This window comes from Canis lupus, chromosome 2, assembly GCF_048164855.1.
Source record: "Canis lupus baileyi chromosome 2, mCanLup2.hap1, whole genome shotgun sequence".
NCBI classification, from domain to species: Eukaryota; Metazoa; Chordata; class Mammalia; order Carnivora; family Canidae; genus Canis; species Canis lupus.
Window position 1 is genome coordinate 18,929,351 of NC_132839.1, and position 11,666 is coordinate 18,941,016.

General features: G+C 41.1%; 1 long non-coding RNA gene across 3 annotated transcripts in view; it reads right to left on the bottom strand.

Annotated features, from left to right (window-relative positions):
- LOC140613319 (uncharacterized) overlaps positions 1–3,467 on the bottom strand; it is a 128,103-nt gene extending 124,636 nt beyond the window's left edge. For all 3 annotated transcript variants that reach the window (XR_012014468.1, XR_012014467.1, XR_012014466.1), the window contains exons 1-2: positions 3,301–3,467; positions 1,133–1,200 (exon numbers count right to left, since the gene is read on the bottom strand). This is a non-coding gene — a long non-coding RNA (uncharacterized lncRNA). The remainder of the gene's footprint in view (positions 1–1,132; positions 1,201–3,300) is intronic.
- Positions 3,468–11,666: the final 8,199 nt, after the last annotated feature.

Here is an 11,666-nt window from a genome sequence, read left to right on the forward strand (position 1 = left end):
GAAAGCAACATGATTCCCTGAGCTGGGCTCCATGCTGAGCGCAATCTTCGCTTGAGATTTTCTCTCCCTCTGACCCTCCCCACCATGCCCACTTGCTCTCTCTCTGAAATAAATAACTTTTAAAACAAAAATAAAAATTTTAAAAAGAGACTAAAGCAGAAGGAGGAAAGCACTTTTGAGGAAGGCCCTAAGTCCAGAACGGTACAATCACAGTATGTACTCAAACATATTAAATGCTGCAACAGTAAGGCCCAGATGCTTCCATACTTGCTGATACACAAGTCTTTGGAGAACTCTTGAGGAAAAGTTTAGTGGAATGGGGGCAAGAATGAAAGCCAGAGTATGGTGAAGAAGAGGAAGGCACAGATGTGAAACCATCAAAAGTCTCCTTTTTAGAAATTTTGCAAGATGGCTAGAGACTGAAAGAAATGTAGGATAGAGGAAAGAGTCTCTTAGGACAAAGATTTGAAAATGTCCATAAGGATTGGGGATGGTCGCAAAGAAGGGAAAGGCACTAAAGATGAAAAAGCCTAGAGAGAATAATGACAGTTATGCTGGTGGTGGACATGGCATGGCCCAGAGACTTATCAAATCACAATGTTGTACACCAGAAACTAATGAAACATCGTATGTTAACTACACTTCAAAAAGAAACTCAATCAATCCCAAGGATTGGGAAAGCCCGGGGATAAGGGGCAAACTCTTAAATGAGGGATGAGGTACAAAGGAAGCCTCTTTTTCCCTTGTTCAGAATCACTGTGGCAGGTTCTGGTACTTTGGCTCTGAAATGAAACCATTTCTAACTACGGGTTCCACAAAGAAAGTCCCTTCTGTACTAACTTTGAAACCAACAGGATCACTAGTATAAAAAGAGGGGAAACACCAGAGATGTAAACACGATTTACTGGGTACATCTGATTCATCTGAAAACCGACACAATTTTAGACCATCTGTGGATACATGTTGTTTCCTACTTCTCAACTAGTTCTCTTATGAACTTCATTATAACTCATGATTTAAATAAAATATTTTTTATTTCAAGGCCACCAACTTTGTGTCATTTCAGTCAAGTCAATAAAAAAAAAATTTTTTTTTCTAGTTTGTCTCTACTTGCCTATTTAAAATAGGTTACCTGCTACTTATCCGCGTTGTTCAAGTAGACAGTTAATAGAATGGCATTCTTCTAGTTATAAGTACTTCCTAGAAAGAGAGGTGACAAGGGATGTAGAGTCAGAAAATATAAATTGGAATCCCAGGTTTATCTTACACTAAACGTAAATAGGTTCACTATTTGCATCATAGCAATAATAAATTTCCTTATTGGACTATTGTGATGTATCTGTAGAAAAAGATCTCTATAGGGCCCCTAGGTGGCTCAGTGGTTGAACATCTATCTGCCTTCGGCTCAGGTTATGATCCAAGGTCCTGGGATCAAATCCCGCATCAGGTTTCCCACAGGCAGCCCACTTCTCCCTCTGCCTATGTCTCTGCCTCTCTCATGAATAAATAAATAAAATCTTTTTAAAAATCTCTACAAATGCAGAATTTACAGTTCTAAAGAAAAATGTGTTAATACCCTTAATGAATGAGATAACCTCATTTCTACAGATAATCTATATTTCATTTGGTAAATCACAAAAATCAACCAGCAAAGTTATAAAACAACTTCCTTTGAAGTTCCCCCAAGATATTACTGGATTTTTTTAAGATTATTTATTCATGAGAAACACAGAGAGAAAGGCAGAGACATACACAGAGGGAGAAGCAGGCTCCTCGAGAAGAGCCTGATGTGGGATTCAATACCAGGACTCTGGGATCACGCTCTGAGCCAAAGGCAGCCGCTCAACCACTGAGCCACCCAGGTGTCCTGGTATTAGTGATTTCTGAGAACACAAGGAAAGTAGGATTTGGACAAATAGCCTCTATCCTTCAGAGTAAAATACTGAAGTAAGGATTTAAAGCATAAAAATTAAAAAACAGATATACTTATCCAAAGAAATTAAGCATCTTTGTGGCTTGGCATTTTATATTCTTATTTTTTTTACATAAACAAAAATTTAACTTCCAGATTGCCTTTATTCCTTTTAGTGCCCATATAAACTCAATAATTGACTCTATTGTATCTGCTGTCCTAGAGCTCATTTAAGCTTTGATCTTTAAACAGTGTATATACTTATAATCTTTTATTATCATCTTATTATGTTTCTTCTTTCACTACCTGGAATCTGTTTTTATTTTCTCACACAGCAAGGCAATATCTGTGTCATAAGTAGTTTGATATGTATTATAGACCCTTAATAAACACCTTTTGATCAATTTTATTTGCTGTTAGAAATGTTCATATTTATGACTCAAATATTGATTCTGATTACCATAAAATTAAAACAGTACACAGGGCATGTCTCCAGGTTTCTATGTTAGAGACAATCTTTTCTTAAACTTTAGATAAGCTCATACTGATATACACTCCCAATATTGGGCTTTCCTACCACTTATTCTAGGATGTATTTATTCTTTTTTAACATAGATTTTTACCTATTCTAAGAATTTCCTCAAGTTGCCTAAGAAAATATCTGATTTTTATTAAAGCAATAATTAGTGTCCATCACCTTTTCTAATCCATATTACACATTATAGTCCTATTCATATTCTTGAATTGGCCTGTTAAATCTTTTCCAAAAGAGTTTCTCATATACTGGATTTTTTTTTCCAACCTATTATCAGTATTTTGCTCTTTTTGATTTGCCCTTAATACATGCTGTATGCTGTTTCTATATTATTTTTTTTTGAGAAGCTGTAGCATTAAGGAGTTTTTTTTTTTTTTTTTTTTTAGTAATCTCCACACCCAACGTGGGGCTCAAACTCACAACCCTGAGGTCAAGAGTTGCATACTCTTCCAATTAAGCTAGCCAGACATCCTTAAAGTAAGGATTTTTGGGATCCCTGAGTGGCACAGCGGTTTGGCGCCTGCCTTTGGCCCAGGGCGCGATCCTGGAGACCCGGGATCGAATCCCACGTCGGGCTCCCGGTGCGTGGAGCCTGCTTCTCCCTCTGCCTGTGTCTCTGCCTCTCTCTCTCTCTCTCCCCGTGTGACTATCATGAATAAATAAAAATAAAAAAAAAAAAAGTAAGGATTTTTGATGAGAGGGTAGGCTCTTAATTTTTATAAGAATTAGAATCCATTCTAAGGCCTGAGGATACATGAAGACCATAAGCCCTATGTTCATCAGCTTTGTTTGAAGTGTTAGTACTCTACATGAGCAGATCCCAAGAGAAAACTCTTCTTTAGAATCACTTAACCAGGGCAGCCCGGGTGGCTCAGTGGATTAGCGCCGCCTTCAGCCCAGGGCCATATCCTGGATATTCGGGATTGAGTCCCACGTTGGGCTCCCTGCGTGGAGCCTGCTTCTCCCTCAGCCTGTATCTCTGCCTCTCTCTCTCTCTCCCTGTGTATCTGTCATGAATAAATAAATAAAACCTTAAAAAAAAAAAAAAGAATCACTTAACCATTTACTATTTTTGTTTTCTTTTGTTTTTGTTTGTTTTATTCGGGGCTATGCCTTTGACTACACCTGGAGATTCTTTGGATAAGTCCAAATCACACTAGACTTCCCATATTTTGAATTTCTTTATAAGAACCACTGTTATTTAACCGTTTCATCTATTAACCATTTTTCCCTTGGCTCTCACATAATCCTCTTTGAAATTCACTTACACTTTTTTGGTGTTTCCCACAATTTCCAGCCCACTGCTTTGTATGTATAGTCAATAGCACATAAGGCATTTAACTGCAAGCATTTAACTGAGTTTTCCTACCCATTAGTCCAAGCCTAAGCTTTACTACTACTCGAATGTGGTCAGACTACGACAAGGTACAGTGCCTGAATACCAATTCATGAGGCAGCAGGAAGATGGTCTATAGTAGTCAGGATCATCAGCACTGCTAGGTACAATGCACAGACTCCAAAAATCCCAGTGGCTTAATATAACAAAGATGTATATTTCTCCCTTGCACTCTGGTCTGATACATATCTAGCAGTTTCTACCATCTTGTCATTATACAATTGTACATGCCTCCAACAAGGAAGGTGACAGAGAATCAGATGGGTGGGGCATCCTAAGGAGCCAGGCCTGGAAGTGACCAAGTGCCTCTGCCCTCATCCTATGTCCACAGCTAATTACATGGCCCAGATGTGTCAGGGAGGCTGGGGAATGTGAAAAGTATATAGACATTTGTTAAGCACTATCGTCTCTGGTCATCTAGTCTGTTGGGTTTTTTTTTTTAAGATTTTATTTATTCATTTGAGAGAGAAAGAGAGAGAGAGAGCACACAAGCAGGGGGAGAGGCAGAGGCAGAGGGAGAAACAGACCCCTGGCTGAGCTGGGAGTCCATCATGGGGCTCGATCATCATCTGAGCCACCCAGGCATTGGTCATCTTTCTTTTTAGAATAAAATTGAGAAAAACTTTAGCACCTTTCTCATTGTCATTCCTTTAAGGCTGAGAAGCATTCAGAAAATTCTCTTGCCATCTCAGTGCGTTCCCTGAGCAGCTGTGTGGGAAGTAACAGAGGCACAGTAATGTGGGGATACAATCACAAGTTCATGACAGTGTAGATTCCAACTGAGGCCTTACATTTTAGGGCTCCTTCAGGTTGTGTTGTGATTTCACTAGGATAGCAAAGGCTTGGAATAGAATCCTCTTTTCAGGCTACTTGTCAGCTTCTCACGTATCCCAGATCATAACTGCCAGGTTCAGTTGCCACTGAATGTATGCTGCAGGTTTGATAATCTCTCACTCTAGAGGTCAAAGGAGCTGCTTTGACTCAGCCCTGGGAAAGCAGTAATTAAACACTGGTTGTGATTCACTTAATATGGCAGGGGTAGGGTGCTTTTCTTCAGTGACCCAGGGTGAGAACAAACCAGACAGGTTCAAACATCCAACCAAAAAATCTTTTTTTTTTCCAGGCCTCTGCATTCCTCAGAAGGAAAAACAGACATTGAATGCACTGCTGTGAAACAGGTATCCTAGGAATAGCCTAGAATAGCAATTTATCTATGCCTCACTGCAGCCTATTCCCCAATGTATGTATGGTGAGAAAACTGAACAAGACAAATCAGCCTACCTGCAATTTTGCTTCATGGGGAAATTTAAATAATTTAAAGTTAACTGATTGGATTTTCAGTTTAATTGACACCCACTCTGTTACACAGCCCAGCACAGCTGGCATCTTCCTGTGCACTCTCCCAAAAGTAATCATTGTCATAGTGCTACCTTTCATTCACTGCGGGTATCTCTGAGGAGCTCCAGCACCAGAACTCTGTTTGATGGGTAGAAATACAGCCCTTTAATGTACTCAGTGCAGTGAGAAACAATCTCAACATAACCATGATGATGGGTGACTATTTCAGGACACTGTGCTATGGCTGCAATGGCCTATCATAGGCTACTACTCATCAATAGATTTTTCTGGCTCGGAGTGATCTAATAAATAGTGGTAGATGGAGTTGTGAGTGCCCTTGGAGAACTGTCTAATCCCACAACCTGTGGAAATGCTCTCTGTACATTGATGGCTCGGCCTTTCTCAGAGACAGAAAATGAACATGACAGGGAAACTGACAGAAGGGAAACAAGCTGCAGAATTTAGAAGCTGTCCTCCTGTTCAAGAGCTGAATTATAGTCCAAGCCAGAGTAATTCCTTGCTCTTGCCAGGCAAACTCACTACTTTTGTTCACAGTGGAAATCAGAACCCTGCCCAGATTAGCTAACTCGGTAAGGGACAGGCCGTACCAGCCTCCACAAATCATTTTTTGCTTTCTCACTCTATCAGTCTGCTCAGGTTGCCATAACAAATACCATATAGACCGGTCAGTTTAGAGCATGCATTTATTTTGTCACTAGAATTACCTGTCACATGAATCATTTTGTTCTAGAGGCTGGAGGTCTGAGATCAAGGTGCCGGTACAATCAGGTTTTTGGTGAGGATCCTCTTCCTGGCTTGCAGATGGCTGCCTTCAGGCTGTGTCCTCATATATGAGAGACAACGAGCAAGCTCTCTGGTGTTGATTCTCATAAGGGTATCAAATCTTACCTCATCTAAGTGCCCCACCTCATGATCTCATCTCAGCCTAATTACTCCACAAACTCCCATCTCCAAAGAGCATCACATTGGGAGTTAGGGCTTCAACGGGAATTTTGGTAAGATATAATTTAGCCTATAGCACTAATATATGAATAGGAGGATTCTACTAGTTTCTTGATGGATCTCCCTGTTCCTCACTAGATCCTATGATCTATTCTCAACAGAAGCTTTTGAAAAATAGAAATCGGGGCAGCCCAGGTAGCTCAGCGCTACTTCAACCCAGGGCGTGATCCTGGAGTCCTGGGATAGAGTCCCACGTTGGGCTCCCTGCATGGAGCCTGCTGCCCCCTCTGCCTGTGTCTCTGCCTGTCTCTGCGTCTCTCATGAATAAATGAAATCTTTAAAAAAATGAAAAATAGAAATCATATAATGTCCTTCCCTGTTCAAAATCCTCTAATGACCTCCCGTCACACTGAAACTATTCCATGGACTCTCCATTATGATTCAGACCCCTCTCTTCTAGTTCCTTCTTTGTTGACTTCACTCCTGCCATACCAAGTCTCTCACTTTTCCTCAAGCACATCATGTTCATTTCTCCTTCAGGAACTTTGCAATTGCTGTGTCATTGGTCAGGAGCATGCTGTTTCCAGATCTTTGAATGGCTTGTTCTCAGTCTTCATTTTCACCTCCTCAGATGTCACCTTGAGGCACTCCACTTTCTTTGATTCTCTTGAACTGTATGTATGTTCTGGTTAATTTAAGTACCATATCTTCAAAGGATTTCATTTATGAAAGTTCACCTTGTTTCTCTTTATAGTCTCAGTAATTAGAGCAGTGCCTGGCACATAGTAGGCAGTAAATTAGCACTTATCATAAAAAATAGGGGATCCCTGGGTGGCTCAGTGGTTTAGCTCCTGCCTTTGGCCCAGGGCATGATCCTGGAGTCCCGGGATTGAGTCCCACCTCCAGCTCCCCGCATGGAGCCTGCTTCTCCCTCTGCCTCTCTGTCTCTCATGAAAAAATAAAATCTTTAAAAAATAAAATGACACAGATGCCAACAACTTCCACATATATATTGTCATCCTAATGGTCTCTTTTGATTTCTAGCCCCCTATACCTAACTGCCTCCTTGGTGTCCTACCTTGACAATTTCATAGACATCCTAACTGCCTCCTTGGTGTCCTACCTTGACAATTTCATAGACATCTCAAATTAAGTTTTCAAAATTGATTAATCTACTCCTTGAAACCTAGGTCATCTCCCATGTTCCTCTTCACATAGTGATTCCAGCAAAAACTGGGAGTCATCTTTAGTTTTTCCCTCCTCTCCTCTCTATATCCAGTCAATAACCTGACCATCTCTTTGCTCCATCTCTACCGCTGCCCCTCTTGTTCAAAATGCCACCATTTCTTGCTAGGAGCACAGCAATGGTCTTTCCACTTTCATTCTTGGCACCTCCTCCACTTGTGTATTTTCTAAGCAAAGCCAGAGTGATTTGGGGTATTTTTTTTTAAGATTTTATTTATTTATTCATCAGACACACAGAGAGACAGAGAGGCAGAGACACAGGCAGAGGGAGAAGCAGCCTCCTTGCAGGGAGCCCGATGTGGGACTCGATCCTGGGTCTCCAGGATCATGCCCTGGGCTGAAGGCAGCACTAAACTGCTGAGCCACCCGGGCTGCCCTGGGTATTTATTTTAATGGTAACAGCTAGGGGTGCCTGGGTGGCTCAGTCAGTTGAGCATCCAACTTTTCATTTTGGCTCAGGTCATGATCTCGGGGTTGTGAGATTGAGCTCCACTGGACATAAAGCCTATTTGAGATGTTCCCTCTCCCTCTGCCCCACCCCACTCCCAATCAAGCACATCTTCTCTATCTAAAACAAAACAAAAACCCCAGCAAGTTAATATGCTACCATGTGCTACTCTGTTGGCACTTGAAGACAAAACAAACCTTTTAGTCTTCCTGAAGGTCCAAAATGCGAATCTGTTCACATTACTACTTTCTATAATAAAAAAACCTTAAAAATCTGTTCTCATTAACCTCAGAATAAAAGCCAGTGTCCTAACCTGGCCACAAGGTGTGTGATACGGCCGGGTCTACTTCTTCCTCTCTCAGTTCTGACTGCAATGGCCTCACTTCCCTCTGAAGCGGCCCCCTGCTTCTCCCCTTCAATGTTTACACACCATCTTCCCTGCCTGGAAAGCTGTTTCTTCCACTCTCGTCCCAAGTAATTCCTGCTTCTTCCAGGCCTCAACTGAAATGTGGCCCCTCAGTGATGCCTCCTGTGAAAACCGAATCAAAATGGAGTCCCTCCTGTCAAATTCTCTTCATAGCACCTACATCTGGTTTTAACATAATTGGTAATTAGATTTATCTTTAACAGCCCAATGGCTGCTTCTGCCATTAGACTGGAAACTCTGGGAATTCAAAAGTCATGGTATGTTTTTTGAACTGCCACATCTTCAAAGGCTGAGCTGAGGACCAGGTACATAGTGAGCATTCGGGAAGTATTTATTACTATAACCAAAAGAAGCAGAACACTCTCCCTCACCCCAAAAAGTACCCAAGACCTTTTATCTCTGGCCTCATGAGTGGCCTAAAACAAAATGCATCAACAGGTTACTATACTATATGGCATGCCAAGTGACTGAGAAAAGGAAGTAGTGCCTTAACCATGGCTTTCACTGAAATTGTTTAGTTTTCTGTTCAAGAACAAAAGTTTTCTGTAAATAGTATGAAAGAATTATGTTTTCTGGTAAGCAACTTGCTTACATTTGGTAATTATCTGTCTTCAATTGTTTATTGTTAAGGCATACTTTTAAATCTATTTTTTTATAATCAACTGCCAATTTACTAATCGAAGTGTTGGGATTTCATTATCAAAATGAAATTCTGCTACACAAAAGTGTAAAGACACATATGTTCTATCCAGTGATTCAGTTATTTGCTAAAATTACTTTGTCATATTTAACATAAGACTCGACATCGATATTTTTTTGTTGTAGTTTTATTTAAGTAATCTCTATACCGAACATGAGGTTCTAACCCACGACCCCAAGATCAAGAGTCACATGCTCTTGTGTGTGATCTGGCCAGGGACCTCACTGAACACAGATTTTTAAAGCCCCAAATACTATATTGTTTTCACAATAACAATTATTATTATTATTAACAACCACAAAAGGCTGCACCCCTAAATCCAGGTGTTTTTAATGAAAATACAAAGGATGAAGTAGCCAATCATAATAGGAGACTATTTTGAGAGCAAGCTGAAGTAATTGTTGTAACTGATTAAATCAGGTTGAGGGTCAAAAACAAAGATATCTTGGCTACAGCCTGGGTAGCTCAGCAGTTTAGCGCCGCCGTCAGTCTGGGGTGTGCTCCTGGAGACCCAGCATCAAGTCCCACATCCGGCTCCCTGCATGGAGCCTGCTTCTACCTCTGCCTGTGTCTCTGCCTCTCTCTGTGTGTGTCTCTCATGAATAAATAAATAAAATCTTTTTTTAAAAATAAGAAACAAGATATCTCAAAGTTGGCAATCAAGATGGCCCATGGACTAAGAACGATTTTATGTATTTAAATGGTTGAAAAGTAACCAATAGAAAATATTTCATGATGTCTAAAAACTGAATTAAATACAAAGTTCACACTACCATGCTCACTCGTTGACATAGTGTCTGTCTAGGTTACTTTCACACTGATGGCAGAGTTCGGTAACTCCAAGAGACTTCTCAAAATTTTGACTGTAATATATTTAACGTCGAGATCTGTATATCTACATGGATAGAGCCGAAAAGTGTCACAAAACAATATTCACACTACTAAAAAGTGCTCTACTGTGTTCTGCTCATTTCTATTTCATTTAAACCATATTTATAATGTTATTTCTGATTCTGACCCACCCACTCATGATTACTACTCAGTTTGAAAAAATTAATTTGGATTTGTTTTCTCAATCCTGGTTACATAACAAATCACTTAGGAAACTCTCGAAAAAACACCAGGCTCCACTCCAGACCAGTCAAATCAAAATCTCTGGGCACCTGGGTATTACTCTTCAAAAACAGCAAGCAAACAAACGGCTGCTCCAGTTGATCTTACTGAGCAGCCTGGGCTGAGGACTAATCCCCTTGCTATTTAAAGCAGGGGTCTTCAGAGCAGCAGCAGCGAAGTTTGTTAGAAATGTAGAATCTCCAAAAAAAAAAAAAAAAAAAAGGAAATGTAGAATCTCAGGCCCCAACCCAGACCCACCGAATCAGATTCTATTTAACAAGAGCCCCGGGTAATTTACAAGCCTGTTAAAGTAGGAGAAGCACAGATCTCAACCAAGAAACGGTTTGATTCAGCACCGCAGCATCGGGTTATGCTCTCCTCTTTGGGAAAGGCAAGTTAACATACCTGCCTCCGGTGAGTACTGAATTGGACCTGCGAGGGCAGCATGTGACATGGCAAAAATAAGAGTCATCCAAAGAGAAAAGCTATTTGATGTGCGGGGCATCTGATCTGTAGGAGGCATCCCACTCCACTTCCAGGGAGTGGAGCTGAAATCCAAGACCGTAACAGGAGTGACTTTGATGTACCAAACCCAACTAGACATCTAAGCGGGGTCCAAGCTGATTGCAAGCCTGCCCTCCCCTGCTCCTGCTGCCACAGTCAAACCCATAACACAGCTTTCTCTAATCCAACCTTTGCACCTGGGCCAGAACCAGACTGGCTTCTAGGAATCTGAGTATGGACTCCGCTACTGTCCATTAGATCAGAAACATGCGTGTTTCAGACAACAAAGTTCTCTGGTGCATTTCATCCCAGTGAGATCAAAGGCGGAATTTTGGAGTTTCCTCCAGTCGCTGAACGTGAGGCTTCCCAGGGACACAGTGAGTCACAGAGGAGCCAGGGAGGGGTGAGGTCTCCAGCAACCTACACAAACTCCTTGGCAACTGGAACCTTGGACGGAAAGTTTTCCCTCTGTCATTTCCTCAGGCCTCTTCTACAGTTTAAACTATTTGTGTTCTCACAGCATTTCCAAATGCTGGTTTTACCCTTCACTGACCTGAGCAACTCAGTTTGGCACTGTTAACTTTTTAAGTGCAGGAAAGAGACCACAACATTTAGATTTGGCTTTCTCTTTTTTGGGGGGGCGGGGGTGGGGAGGATGTAAAGCACAGGTACTAGATTTAGAAGAGTGTATCGATAGAAATTTAATCAAATAACATGAGGTTTAGACAGGAATATCAGAAATCATCTCTCTTTCTTCACAGCTCCTTTCCAAAACAAATACAAACAATAAGAAAACAAACCAAAAACAGACTTAATTTAAGTTGACCACATGTTAACCTCTCTGGAGAAGCTTTCACAACTTCTCTTGGATGTTATTGCTCCCATGCCCCCTGGTGAGAGAGAACTCTTCGTAAGGCAGTGGCTCTCCCAGTGTGGTACCAGGAGAATCCACTTCACCTGAGAACTGGATAGAAATGCTTATTCTTGGGCCTCACCCTCAACCAAACATATTAAATCAGAAGCTCTAGGGCTGGAACTCAGCCGTCCAGGTGGCTGAAATTTGACCTGTATTTAAGGGAATAACT